This window comes from Hemiscyllium ocellatum, unplaced genomic scaffold (genome assembly GCF_020745735.1).
Source record: "Hemiscyllium ocellatum isolate sHemOce1 unplaced genomic scaffold, sHemOce1.pat.X.cur. scaffold_1451_pat_ctg1, whole genome shotgun sequence".
NCBI lineage: Eukaryota > Metazoa > Chordata > Chondrichthyes > Orectolobiformes > Hemiscylliidae > Hemiscyllium > Hemiscyllium ocellatum.
The window spans coordinates 36,172-48,228 of record NW_026867778.1 but is presented as its reverse complement, the minus strand read 5'-3'; positions in this window follow the sequence as shown (position 1 = coordinate 48,228).

The following is a 12,057-nucleotide window of genomic DNA, read 5'->3' as shown; positions in this document are numbered from 1 at the left end:
TTCACCTAACACTACGGGCAATTTAGCATGGTCAATTCACCTAACCTGCACATTTTTGACTTGTGGGATGAAACCGGAGCACCTGGAGGAAACCCACACAGACACGGGGAGAATGTGCAAACTCCCCACATACAGTTGGCTGAGGTGGGACTTAAACCAAAGTCTCTGGCGCTGTGAGGCATCAGTGCTAACCACTAATCACTGACCCACCCTGCCCATTATTATTCAAAATTTATTATTTCCGATAAATGATTTACACATCATATCCAAATGCCCATTATGACATCTTTAATAATAGCTTCCGATGTTACCTTTGCCAGATATCATGTCAATTATTTTGTGTTTCTTGCTGCGTGATGCCTGCTATTTCCCATCTGAAGGAACATTCCTGGAATATAAAGAGTTCCGCAAAGTCAAAGCCAACACATCAATCATTGCACTACCTCCTTATTTTAATCTCTGAGGATGAAACACATCAGAGCCTTGGAAAGTGTAAATTCAACATTTGCTCAGTATTACTCAACTGGTAATGATAACTATCTTGACTTCCTCTCTCCCTTTCTATTTCTGATCTAATATCTAATTATTGATACAACACCGGGAACACCCCCCTCCCCGTTAATTTGAACCATCAACACAGACCAGATTTATCCCATACAGTAATCTGTGAAATTGGAGAGGCCAACAATTAGTTAAAGTAAAAAGTAACAACTTTATTTCTTAATGTACAATCGAGAATAATTAACTATGAACTACATCTCCTCTCTTTACTTCCTTTTCTATTTGACTAATCCGATAAAAGTCAACTAGGATTTACCAAAATGCGAATTTCAAAACCCGACAGCTGTCAAATCTTCACTTTGTACCTTCCTCTGGAAGTTTTCTTCTCCTGAGGATTTCTGTTTCACAGGTGGATGATAGATAAATGTACCTTTCAGATACCTATCCTGACGGCAATCTGCATTTGTTGTTGGCTTGGTACTTCTCCCTCAACTGTTCACATTTCCCTGGTCTTATAACCACAAAATGTCGGACTGCGTCATTGGTATTTACTGTTGACAATATACTACTTTCAAACTTGATTGGAATTTGGTATTTTGGGGGGTATAATTTAAACAGTTTGGCCTTAATTTCAAAGTATTTTTTTTTGTCTACAGGCATCCAGGTACACGAGCTGTTATACCAAATGTAACATTGTATCTTTTTCAGGACACTTGGTGCTGTTTTCCAGGAGTGTTTTCCATTTGGTGAACATTTACTTTATTGCTATTGCTATGTAAAACTTTGGGCTCAGAGTTAGGGACACGGTCATCAATCGGCAATAGCACCTGAAGCGGAAATATTAATCCCTGTGTGCTTGTTTATCAGCATGGTGGACTTGTATCCAGACGCTCTTGTGCATAGCTAGGTACACTGCCTCGAAGGCCATGAACTGTAATCGAAGATAGTGATCTGGTTCAGAGACAAAGGGCTACGCACGACACAAAACCGAAACCATGTGCAGATTTTAGGTTACATTTGAAACGCCAGCTTTCAGCTTGTTATGATGTCATTGAAATCTGCTTCCCTTCAGTGAACTACACAGGTGATAATTTACATTGATAAACAGATATAAGATATTTGTCTCAAATGTAGGATGCTGAGTGCTTATACTGTGCAATTTAGACAAAATATGAATAGCTGTAATTGTTTGGCTATGACTTACAGCTTCAGTGGCAATTACCTACACATGGCAAATGAGGCCAGCAATCCTTCAGGCACATTCTGCAGTTTGAACGATCTCGACTACCTGTTATTACTAACGACAGAGACGAAGAAACAGCATATTTTCTCATCCTAAAATACCGATCATGATTTCCAGCCTCAAACAAATGACTGCCCTCTTCCTTCAATGACACAATTCAGCTGGTTACTTCCTCGCCTCTCCTCCCCGTTGCCTGGGTCTATAATCCACTACTCTCGTCCTGCCGCCTGCACAAGGCAAACAAGGCTGAAAGTCTTCTTAAATTCAAGACCGATGTGTGTGTCAGCCTTCTTGAGAGCGACGGGTCTCTTCAAATTGAAGGGGAAAAGTGAAGGACAGTAATAGCACTCACTGGACTGAGGAGTGGCAGAAGGAGTTTAATCTGGATGAATTCACTATGTATGATAGAATTCGTGGATGAAGTCAATAGGAAGTTTGGCACGTGCAGCGTTGTCCACATGAATTTCAGTATGGACTTTGACAATTTCACATGGTCATCTGCTCTGCCGTTGAGATCGCGTAGACTCCTGGAGGACCAAGCAAGTTTGATGCACAACTACCTTGACTATAGAAAGCAGAGGGCAATAAGGTGAGGATGATTGTTGGCCGATGACGAGTGGAGTGCCTCAGGGATCGGGGCTGAGTGTGTTACACTTCATATTCATAGAATCACCTATCTTTTTTAAATGCAAACTTATGCGGCACGGTGGCACAGTGGTTTGCACTTCTGCCTCACAGCGCCAGAGACCTGGGTACAATTGCCACCTCAGGCGCCTGACTGTGTGGAGTTTGCACATTCTCCCCGTGTCTGTGTGGATTTACTCCGGTTTCCTCCCAAAATTAGATGAATTGGCAATGGCTATATTGCCCGTAATGTTAGGTGCAGGGGTAAATGTAGGGGGACGAGTCTGGGTGGGTGTGCGTCGGTGTGGACTGGTTGGGCCGATGGGCCTGTTTCCACACTGTAAGTAATCTAAAAAAAAAATCTAATCTAATCGTACCAGACAATTTAGCGTCATAGAGTTGTCTAGCACGGAATCATTTACTTCGGTCCAACTTGTCTATGCCGACCAGACATCCAAACCAAATCTAGTGCCATTTGCCAGCACTTGGCCCATATCGCTCTGAACCCTTCCTATTCATATACTCATCCAGATGCCTTTTAACTATTGCAATTATACCAGCCTCCATTTCTTCCTCTGGCAGCACATTACATACACACAGACCTCTGCATGAAAACATTGTCACCCACGTCCCTTTTATACTTTCCCCCCTCACCCTAAACCGATACCCTCTAGTTTGGAACTCCCCCAACCCAAAGAAAATATCTCGTCAATTTAACCTATCCATGACCCTTTATATTGTAAACTGCCTTGGGCTGTTTGTTATTTTCACAGAAAGTGATGAAAAATGGATGAAAGTGTATTGAAATGAAAATGCACTTCCTCAGCATGTAGGCAAACTGACTGAACTTTATCATTGCTACTCACCACCTATGCATACTACGTTTTTTCCAGACTTGTGACTCAAGGACCTTGTCATGGGGGTAGTTGCCATGGTCAGTCATGAAGGGGATCATTGCCACTGCAGCAGCATACAGGAGAATGTGATTTCCTCTGGTTCATAAAAACATACAAGGTAGGAGTGATATGTTGTCTAACCGTCCTTTTTATGCTCTTTCTTCACAGTTAAGCAACGATTTGTAATTATTTAGTGTATATTCTGCCCGTCATCAGACCAACTACCGGTCATAGGGTCCTACAATACTGAAACAGGCTCTTTGGCCCAAACTGGTTCATGCAGACCAAAATGTCCATCCACGCGAACCCCATTTCCCTGCACTCGAACCATATCCTCCTAAACTTTTCCTATCCATGTATGTAACCAAATGTCTTTTCAATATTTTTCATGTACCCGCCTCAACCATTTCCGCTGGCAGCTCATTCCATATGTGTATCACCTTCTGTGTTGACCCTCGGGTTTCCTTCTATTCATTCCTCTCTAACCGTAAACTGATGCCCTCCAGTCCTCGATTCCCCAACTCTGGGAAAAAGACTGAGTGCATTCACCCTATCCATGCCTCTCACGATCAAATACACTTCTATAGGATCCCCCATCATTATCCTATACTATAAAGAAACAATATCCACTCTTGCCCAATCTCTCACTATAATGCAGACCATTGAGTCCAGGCAACATCCTTGCGAATTTTTTTCTGTTTTCTATCCGATTTAACAACATCTTTCCTGTCCCAAGGTGATCACAACTGAGACAATACCCCAAGTGTGGCTTCACCAAATGTCCTGTAGAACTGCAACATAATCCCCAACTTCTACACCCAATGCCCTGAGCGATGAAGGCCAGTGTGCCAGAAACCTCCTTCACTGACCTGCCTACCTGTGACTCCACTTTCAGAGAACTGTGAACCTGAACTCCAAGAGCCCTCTATTCCACTACATTTCTTAAAGCCTACCATTCACCATAAAACTCCTATCTTGATTTGACTTTCTGATGTGCAACGCTTCACATTCATGTCTTTTAAACTCCATTTGCCATTTTTCATTTCCTCAGCTGAGCAAGGTCCAGGAGCAACTGCTGGCAGCCTTCCTCAATGTCCACGGTACTGGCTATTTTAGTGTCTTCGGCAATCTTCCTCATCATCCTTGTACATTCTTATCCAAATCATTGCGATAGATAACAAATGATAATGGGCTCGCAGCAGCAAGCTGAGGCACTCCATTAGTCACAAGCCTCTAGTCCGGCAAGCATCCTTCCACTATTACACTCTGCTTCCTACAATCAAGCCAATTTGTTTTCCAATTTGCCAGCCAGCCCTGATTCCTTGCGATCTAATGTTCCAGAGCAGCCTACCATGTTGAACCTTATCAAAAGCCTTACTGAAATCCATATAGATTACATCTTCTGCCCTGCCCTCCTCAGCCTTCCTGGTCGCTTCATCAAAGAAATGTAACAAATTTGTGAGGCATGATCTCCCACTCCCAAAGCCATGTTCCATTGAGGAAGGACGGTGTGTTTTCGTTGGGTGGCAGGTAGGATTTAATTGCATCATCGAGTACAGGGATGACGGCGGGGCCCAGTCTGGTTTGTTGTCGGGGAGGAGGTTAGTGGACTTGGTCAAGTCCTTCGACTGGTGGAGGGTTTGAGCTTTGGGGAGAGTCTGAATAAACTGTATTCAATGTGATCTAACCTTGCTGCACAGTTTATGGATTAGCAATAGAGGAACATTATTGAACACTGATGGAGAAAATATAGCGAACCACCAGGAGACGCAGAGAGTTCCTCAAGAAGTAGGCCTTTTATTTGCAAATAAAACAACCGTCACACCGAGAAAGCTGATTCTCGAAAGCCCACCCAGCTTAGACTCCGTGATTTTTATATTTTTTTTAATGATGTATCTGTTAGCTTACCACCATGTCCAAAAGCATTTATCAAGTGCCTCACACTAGCTACACAATAAACCAGTGATGTTAGTTCCCATTATCAACTAAGTTGTACATTCTACTTAATGTCATTCTAAAGTCATTGTTATATATTTATTGGTAACTCTGCTACAGTGATCTTCAATTGCAGACTAACCTATCATGATAAATATTTAACTTTTCATCTGTTACAATAGTCTCCTGTCTCAATCTCACTCTACTAACTATTAATTAGCTATTTTAATATCATGCCCTAAATATTTATAGTCCCGAACCGGTCATAATTACATGTAACAAAGAAACTTGATTTATTACTTGTGTTATATCATCTTGCCGTCGTGACCTTTCAGCCTTAACCTTACTCTTCTAATTGGTGGAAGAATGCTCCACTATAGTTATCCCATCATGCCCCTGCCATCCATAGAATACATTTGCCAGTGGTCTTCATGCTTTATCCCTTCCCATGCTTTCATGTTCTTTATTTTTCATATTCCCCTCCCCCAACCCCCGCCATTGAGACCTACTGGACTCACCCATGGAAAGAAGGCAATAAGTTTAGCCTCTCTGGTGCCCAATACCAGAAATATAGATCCCAACATGGACAAAATATTTTTCGGAGTCATTACCTAAAGGGTTCTTCCTCCATTCCTGAGGTCCCTTGGGCCAAAACCCTGCCCTCCAATAACCAGAACAGGAAAAAAAGACCCAAGTTCCCTCACAATCTTGGACCCGCACTGCGTTCTTCAGAAGTAACATCGACGTCCCCACGTGGACATATTCCTTGTACTGTGGCAGTTGTTAGATCACAACCATCGAACAGCGGGGCTCCAACAGAGGAGTAAGCTTTTCCTGGGGTAGCTGAAATGACCACAAGTTGCGGTGCAGTGACACGAACTAAAAAGGACTTCATGAAAGGTAGAGCACAACACAAGATGAAGGCAACGACAAGCAAAACTGCCGCTACAGTAAGTCCAATCTTGACAAACCATGCTCCCCAAGACCCTAATATAGTATTCAGCCAATCTAAAGCCTGATGACCAAACCCTGCATTTTTTTTTATTTTTGTCTCCCTTCTTAGATTGTTTAGTTTTGCCATAGCTTCAGACAACGATCCCCCCAGGGCGAGTGTTGTTAGATATAAAGGCACAGCAATGTTCCCCAAACATCACACAGCCTCCGCCTTTTTCTTCCTGTGTCCAATCTAAGGCCTGTCTGTTTTGTCATGTCATTTTAGTGGTAGCATCCAATTGTTCTCCGAAGGCCACAACGGCATCATCAGTATAATTGATAAATCTCTGCTTTTTGTAACAAATGTAATTAATTCATTCAGCATTCTTGCTAATCTCCATCATTGGGAGAAGAGCTTCCGAGCCCGCGACAATCTAATTGTGGACCTTAAACTCGTTCGGAATACCTCTTGGCTGTCCTATACTATCAATATGAATTCTCGGATTAGGGACATAGCGTCGCTTAGTTCGGTGACTGTAATGTAGCGTCAAGCTGCGTGTGTTGGTATAACTACCTTGAGTCTGAGCATTACACGGGCAAAGCTGCCACTCCAGTCAGTGGGCAGCGTCATGCACCACCCTTCTTTCTTACCTCCCAGGCAGTAAGTATCTGCCAGTGTGTCACGTTGAGAATTTAAAACAGCCCCAAATGTGTTGTCCACCTCCATTTGAATCGTATTCCCACAAAGACCCACAAAGTAGCCTACTAGTGTGGAGTCATTTCATTTAAAGCTTTCAAAACTCAACCCTTCTCGCTTCCTGAAAGCAGCCTCGGGAAACGTGTGATTAGTCTTACCGGTGAACCACGGGCTACTATGTCAGCACCAAAGTTGGAGTTGCTGCCAGGCAACGTCATCCTACTGATAGTATGTAGTGGCCTGAAGTAGCAGGCACCAAAATGAGGCAAGGGGATTGCCTGTAAGTTGATGAATCATTCAGGTAAAGGGATAGGCTGGAGTGCAGCAAACACCATTCAGTGCAGATGCTCAAGTTAAAGGGCATATGGACAACATAGTATGAGGGGGTTAACTTAGTACACAAGAAGCAGTCCTGTCTAGCCATTACTACGACCGTGTAGTTTGCCCATTGATACCAGTGATTGTCACGGGCGCGTACCCATGCTGGGGCAGCAAAATAACCCTGGCATTACCAGTCCAGGTCTGCAAAGTTCATGGTCTCCAAGTCTGATTGTGCAGGCCTGGCATCAGAAAGGTGGTTATCAGGGGCATCCCCCATGTCTTCCCCATCCATGCTGCCAGGAGTACTTCCCTCGACATCTCCATAAGTATCATTTCTGGAATGACCAGGAGTCCCAATAACTTCACATGTAATTTGTTCAGATCCCTGTGGAGGCGTACTAGCCTCATGTGTGCCCTACCTGTGTCCATGTTTTTCAGCCTTAACTCCACTTACCTCAGTGTTAGAGTTAATTTGTGCCAGTGAGAGAGCTTTAGTACAATGATTAAGCTGGTACCATATGTGTCGTCCTTCCACTTCTATGACGGTAGGTGATGCCTTCATCACTAAGACAGTTCTCTCTCCTCGACTCATTTCAGCATCTTCGAAGTACCCGGATGTATACCCAATCCCCGGGCTTACTAGGTCCTTCCTCTTTGACAGCTGTCAGTTCCCTTTGTATTTCCAGCAGGTGGTTAGTCTCATGCATCATAGGTTGCTGCTGCATATATTGCTTAAGTTCTGAGTTTAACTGCTCCAAGCTAGATTGTAAAGCCAGCGGCAGCACATCAATCCAATTAAGGTTGGTGCTTCACAGATCTTGTTTAATTTGTCTGTCAATGTCCCATGAATTCTTTACACCATACCCTGTGACTAGGGATGATATACACCTCCGAACCTCTGCTTCATTTTCAAAGAATGCAGCATCAAGTTAACTAGGTTCTGAATGAAGGCAAACTAATTCTCTGTGCTGATGTCCGACGATATACCAACCCTTGAGATATCTTCATTCGTCATAAATGTTACTACTGTCCCAGCTCGTGCTTTCAACCTTATTTCCACTGGTCCAGCTGATTTCACCCCTCAGCCCACCTCCCCCCCCCTACCCCCCCACACACACACCATCTTCATCATGTTTCGACCTCAAATTGCCTGGTAATGTATCCAATTGCTCATTACCATATTGATCATCTTCCTCCACTGTCACTGGCATGCTCCGCTGGATTGTTACCTTGGCTTCCTTTCAAGTTGCAGCACACTAGTGTTTTTATATAGCTGCCATCCCTGCGTTCCCAAAGCCCTGTCGTGAGCATATTCCATTCCCTAATTGTTTCTACATGCCTGCCCATACTGTCTAAATCTTGAGATTGATATCCTTTATTTACCAGTAAGGCTACATGCAGTGCAGAGCCTGGGGCACTCCATCAGTTTGGCAGGAAAGGATTTCTCTCTATTTGCAGGATCACCTCCTGCATCCCTAATAACATTGCTTCACTTCTCACATTTTATGGAGCACTGTCTTTCTATGCCACTGCGTTTCTAACACATTATCCTGAGATTCATCAAATATCACTGTGTCGTCCAGCTCAGATTTAGGTGGTCTTGTTTTAGTCAACATCGTAAACACCTCTGCTTCCCACATCCCCCAAATGTCTTGAATATCACTTACTATATCCACTATCCAATAAGCATTAACATCTTTGACTTCTGGCATCATTAATTGTATTTTGGCATTTTCTACGACCATGTCCTGCTATGTGCACTCCAAACTTACTTCTGTCAACTACATTTATTTGAACTGTTTGTGAGTAATTCTGAGACATCTCCTTTGCTTCTCATTGAGGTGGGTTAGTGTTTTTGCTGAGTTTGAGGGAAGTGTAAAAGAGCAGAGGGAAATACTTACCCACAGTAAGGAAAGTAATAGGTAGAAACATGTCAGCGTACTTTACATTCAAATGTGTATATGTGCTGTGAGTTAGTGGTGAGGCTGGTTGGTGGGATAAACAGAGGGGAGGTTTAGGGATGATAAGTAAGTTTGATGACACAAATATTCAAAGGGTGAATGGTAGTGAGGAAGGTAATTTGTCAGTTGGGCATGTCAGTGGTAGATGAAATTTAACTTTGATAAACGTGAGATGATGCTTCTTGCCAGGAGGCACAAGACAAGACAGTACTCAATGAGTGGTGGGATACGAGGAAGCTCAGAGGAAATAAAAATCCATCAATGTGACAGAAGTGGTTAATTGTTCAGTGAAAAAGATATCTTTACCAGCAGGGATTTCCTGTCTATGCTCTGGAGGACTTTGGTTCAGTCACAATTGGCGTTTTGTGTGCAGTTCTGGTCACTGTACGATAAGAAGGATGTGATTGCATGAGACAGGGTGCACAAAGACATTCGTGAAAATGTTGCTGGGAGAGTAGCAGTTTAGTTGTGAAGACAGATTCTGGATAAGGTCGAGTTGCGACCTTACGAGTAGAGATAAGAGGATAAGACTATGGGGGGCATGGATTGGGGGAATCTAAAGACGTTTTTCCCCTTCTCTAATGATTCAATAGCAATGTGGCCCATTTTTTAGCTGAAAGGCTCGAGGTTCAAAGGGAAGATAACACCCAGAAGACGGTCGGTTAAGTTGTGAATCTTCAAAATCTTTAAAAAGTACTTGAATGACAATCAAGACAATGGAGTAAGTTTTGAAATGGGACTCGTGTAGATTATAATATAATTTTCGAGTTACAAACGCGACAGATCGATGAGTCAAGTCTGTCCCATATGATGTTATCATTCAATGATTTGGAAGTTAACTTTCTGAATTAGGTTCTGTTTTTAGATTAGATTAGACGATTTATGTTTGGAAACAGGACCTAGGGCCCAACAAGTACAAAACGACCCACCGAAGAGCAACCCACCTAAACCCATTCCAATACATTTACCCCTTCACCTAACACTACGGGCAATTTAGCATGGCCAATTCATCTAAGTTGCACCGAACTAATTTTTGTCTTTGTTTTCAAGAAAAATTAACGAGTGTACGTTCAAGCTTTTGCGATGGTTACGACGATCTTCTGGTTCTGATTCGGAGAATTCATTCACAGATAGATTTTGCCAAACGAGTTGTAAAAGTCAATTAAAAGGAATGCAACAATATAACCATGTTGAGTAGAACACCTCTCAACGAACTCTACAACGAGAGGCATTGAATGACCGAATAGCCTCAGCAGCAACACGTGTCCTCAGTGAAAAAAGTGCAAAAAATTATATTTTTAGAACGAATTGTGAGAGAAATAAAGCAAGTCTTGTTGTTTGAAGACTTCCTGCAATTCGCATTTGAGACCCAAGAGGATTCAGTTAATTCAGAAATTGGGCTATTCAAATTGATTTATTGAAAAACATCGTTAAAGTATACCTGTTGGGATAATTTGTTTGTTGAAAATGATTAAAACGTTGAAAGTGTCATCGTAATTTCCCAGTGGATGTACCAAATAATATAAAGTCAAGTCTCTGAAACTGTATTACCTCTAATTCCAACAGATTAACAGCTACAGCGAGGGAGAGTTATTGCCATATACAATAAAATGTATCTTCCAAGGCAAATGGTCAAAAAAGTTTACTACACCATCATTGCTGTTGTTGGAGTTCCTGGTAAGTCTTGGAACCACTCATGTTGTACATATGTCAGCATCTTCCAATTAGAATTATTCGGTATGAGAGTTCCTATTCAAAGAGGAACAAGTAACCCCAGTGTTACTGGGAGCCCAAGTTACAGTGCCCAAGTGTTACAGTGCCCAAGTGTTACTGGGAGCATCACTCAAAGTAAAATTATACTGAGTGCGGGTTACTAACTGGAGGGGAACAGCCTGCCCCAGTGGCTTTTTGTACGTAGGAGTATCTTTGAATATAGAATAGAATTGTTTGTGGTGAACCGAATTCAAGTGAATACCTGACTACATTCATAACATTTCTGATGAAGGGCTTATGCCCGAAACGTCGAATTTCCTATTCCTTGGATTAGATTACTTACAGTGTGGAAACAGGCCCTTCGAAGCGCAACCCACCCATACCCCTACATATACCCATTCCCTTACACTACGGGCAATTTACCATGGCCAATTCACCTGACCCGCACCTCTTTGGACTGTGGGAGGAAACCGGAGCACCCGGAGGAAACCCACGCAGACACGGGGATAACGTGCAAACTCCACATAGTCAGTCGCCTGAGGTGTGAATCGAACCCAGGTCCCTGGCGCTGTGAGGTAGCAGTGCTAACCACTGTGCCACCGTGCCGCCTAACCTGCTGTGCTTTAACCAGCAACAAATATTCAGCTGTGATCTCCAGCATCTGCAGACCTCATTTTTTACCCTACGTTCATAACGAGAACCTTAATTTGACTGTAAACGTGTAATGCTTCTTTCATAATATATTTCTAATTTCTGATGTTTTCACTGATGAAACTGTCTTTGTAGATTATAAATATGATTGAATGCAAATTAAATAAATCGTTAATGTGTATATTTGGAACTCAATTTGCAAAGTTAAATGTTCCATTTGGGGTGCATATATGTGACTCATTCGCAGATCATGACAATAACAGAATAGCAATGTCGATTCACTCACTTGTCTGATGGACATATCATGTTTACTTAAAAAATCTTTTGGACTAATTGATATTCCAGCATGGTTAGGGCAAGCCTGTATCATGGCTGCTGAATTTCTTTATCTAGACGTTAATATTGAAGGATCTAGACTAAGAAGTGTTGACACTATTTCGCACCTGTATCTGATAAGATTTTGATTAACAATATTTGAAAAGGTTATTCATAATCTAAGCGGAGTTGATTTTTAAAGTGATCACTGTCCATTACTTTGTGATGTGTGTCCTCCTTGGGAGGAAGAGGTTTTGTTAAGGACAT